Below are 3,784 nucleotides of genomic sequence, written 5' to 3' on the forward strand. Positions count from 1 at the left end.
TTAGACCCGGTATCCTAATTCTTTTTAGTGCAATCCTGAGGTCTTGCACTCATTCTAAATTGAAAAAGACTTGAACCAGAGAATGTTTTCCTTGGAACAACCTACACAATAGCTTAATTATCTTTGGTGCTTTCCCTTTGAAATATGAAAATAATCATGTTTATCTGGTAGTTTACACTGGGATTTCCATTAGCTCCTTTATGGTGGAAGAGAAATGGGCCATTCAGATCCTCCTTCAGAGAAGGACTTGAAGGAGGAACATACTCCAGGTAAGGGGAAAGGAAGAAGCAGCCACTCATCAGCTGTCACATCTTCCACATCGACCTCACTTGCTAAGACCCTCTTCACTGGAGTTCTTGCCCTCCTGGTGTATCTGGATCCACTGACTGAGTAGGACACAGAAGTCCAGCCATGGTGTCCTGACACAGGATGCCCTGATAGTTTTCACTTGCTCCAGAACTCCTGCCAGGTTCAAGAAGAGAAGCATTAGACATAGCTATTGATTAGTAGCTCATTAGGCAGTGGTAATCCAAAAAACAAAAAAAGGTGAATTTAAAAGAGAGAGAGAGAGAGGTAAAACTAATGAGCATAGGAAGAATAGATATTCCTCCATGTCTTTGAATATGGAGTAGGAAAGTGGGGTCAAGACTAGGTTCTGAAAATGCATTCCTTAGAAGTAGTGAGAGGTAAACGTTAAATTGAACCAAATAAGACTTGGCTTGGTCCTCCTGTGCTCCAGACTGGAAATATTCCTGGCAGAAGAAAAGTTTCCTCATTCTATGTAAGGGGGTGACACCTGCAGGCACAAATAAAAATTCTTTCCTTTCATCCACCAAATTAAATCTATAAAGTTTATCAAAGATTTGCCTTAGTATCTTGTTATTATGGGTTTCTGGAGTCCCAGAGACAAAGGAAAATGGGAACTGTAATTCAGAGTTTAAAGACACAGAATCATCGCCTCAAGAGAAACTACTGATCTTAATAAAAGTATCAGATCCTGCCAACCACGAATGTTTCTTACTCTTTCTCTTCCTCCCACTCTTTCTATAGCTACCTTCCTATGACCTTCCATCCTATTTCTGACTTCTGGCTAAAGCTACATAAAGTTTCCAGTCTCTCTCACCATCAAATGGTGGCAAGAAACCTTACTAGGAAAAAGAATTTCAAGATATGGAGAAAAGATAGCCTCTTCAACAAATGGTGCTGGGAAAACTGGAAATCCATATGCAACAGAATGAAATTAAACCCCTATCTCTCACCCTGCACAAAATTCAACTCAAAATGGATCAAGGACCTAGGATCAGACCAGAGACCCTTCATCTTATAGAAGAAAAAGTAGGTCCAAATCTTCAACATGTTGGCTTAGGATCAGACTTCCTTAACAGGACTCTCATAGCACAAGAAATAAAAGCAAGAATCAACAACTGGGTTAGATTCAAACTAAAACACTTTCTCTCAGCAAAGGAAACTATCAGCAATGTGAAGAGAAAGCCTACAGAGTGGGAGAAAATCTTTGTGACTCATACTTCAGATAGAGCACTAATTTCCAGAATATATAAAGAACTCAAAAAACACTACACCAAGAATACAAATAATCCAATCAACAAATGGGCTAAGGAAATGAACAGACACTTCACAGAAGAAGATCTACAGGCCATCAACAGATATATGAAACAATGTTCAACATCTCTAGTAATAAGAGAAATGCAAATCAAAACTACCCTAAGATTCCATCTCACCCCAATTAGAATGGCGATTATCAAGAACACAAGCAACAATAGGTGTTGGTGAGGATGTGGGGAAAAAGGTACCCTCATACATTGCTGGTGGGGTTGCAAATTAGTGCAGCCACTCTGGAAAGCAGGGTGGAGATTCCTCAGAAAGCTTGGAACGGAACCATCATTCGACCCAGCTATCCCACTCCTTGGCCTATACCCAAAGGACTTAAAATCAGCATACTACAGAGATACAGCCACATCAATGTTCATAGCTGCTCAATTCACTATAGCCAGATTGTGGAACCAACCTAGATGCCCTTCAGTTGATGAATGGATAAAGATACTGTGGCATATATATATATATACAATGGAATATTACTCCGTCATGAAGAATGATAAAATTATGGCATTTGCAGGCAAATGGATGAAATTGGAGGATATCATGCTAAGTGAGATAAGCCAATCTCAAAAAACCAAAGGACGAATGATCTCAGTGATAAGCGGATGATGACACATAATGGGAGGTGGGAGGGGGGCAAGAATGATGGAAGGAAAGACTGTATAGAGGGAAAAGAGGGGTGGGAGGGGTTGGGGGGAGGGAAAAATAACAGAATGAATCAAACAACATTACCCTAGGTAAATTTATGATTACACAAACGGTATGCCTTTACTCCATGTCCAGAGAAACAACATGTATCCCATTTGTTTACAATAAAAAAAAAAAAAAGAATTTCAAGATACCTTGACCTTAGCACCATTAACACTTAAGGCCAGATAATTCTTTGTTGTGCGTTGGGGCGGGAGGGTGCCTATCCTGTGCATTATAGGATGTTTAGAAGCATTCCTGACTTCTGCACACTGGATTCTGGTAGCACTTCCAGCAGTCATAAAAACCAAAAATGTCTCAGACGTTATTAAATGCCCCTGAAACATTTGGATTTCCCTGAGAATCATTTTGCAATGAAAAACCAACAAATTTTGAATAGGAGAAAAATAAATTTTGGTGGACTTTTTGAAAGTTTTGTTATTTTTCTAATAAAATAATGTATACATTGAAAAAAATTAAAGTGTGGAAAAATGTTTAAAATGCCAAATACCACCTCTGTAAACATTTTCATGACCATCCTTGAAGGATATGAACACAAGTTTTAATACAAATGATTTTATAAACATGGCGATATTAGTATGTATGATCTCCTATGATCTCCTTTTCCACTAAAAATGTACTACAGACATCTTTCTAGGTAAACAAATAATGATGTAGTTTTAAAATTAATTTTAATACTTACATAATGTTCCTTCGTAGGTGATTAACCAGAGCCCTACTCGTAGGCAACTGAAGTTTCTGAATTTTTGCTACTATAAATAGAACTGCACTGAATATCTTTGCATATTCACCTTTGCACAGCTTGAGATAGACACTGTTACACACTCATTTCCCATGTATCTACCATTTTGACAGGACCCAGAGCTTTATAAAGTGCATTAAACATAGATCTTCTTCCAAAGATGTACACAAAATGATAGAAAGAATATGAATACAGGACCAAATAAAATGTGGTAAATAGCCTTGAAATGCAAAGTGGAAATGTTCATGAAAATGAAGAGAGAACTGACTGGAAGTCAAGAATGTCTTCACAGACATGAGCCTGGAAAAAAGGCAGTAAAAAGTCTTGGCAATTTTCCCTTCAACAACATTATTTATAACAATCATTTGTTTTAATTCCTATTTCCCTATTTCTCTTACTCAGGTGCAGGTCAACAAACATTGCTCTAGTTTAATAATTAATTTAATGCCTGTATAGTATTTCTTTTTATGTAATTAACCAGCTTCCTAATGTCAGGCTGTCTCTTCTTTATATACCCTGTCTTTAGCATAAGACTTCACAATTAGTGAACCTTCATAAACCTTCTTACTTAATGCTGGCACAAACTTTCCTGTCTGGAGAACATTCTCTAAAGGAGAGAGATGGGAGATCACAGAGGAGCAAGAAGATTGTGGATACGGGTTCAAATTCCTTGTAACCTCACAGACTATAAGGCAAATCATGAAACAGGAAGAAGGG

Source organism: Sciurus vulgaris, assembly GCF_902686455.1.
Source record: "Sciurus vulgaris genome assembly, chromosome: 11".
Taxonomy (NCBI): Eukaryota; Metazoa; Chordata; class Mammalia; order Rodentia; family Sciuridae; genus Sciurus; species Sciurus vulgaris.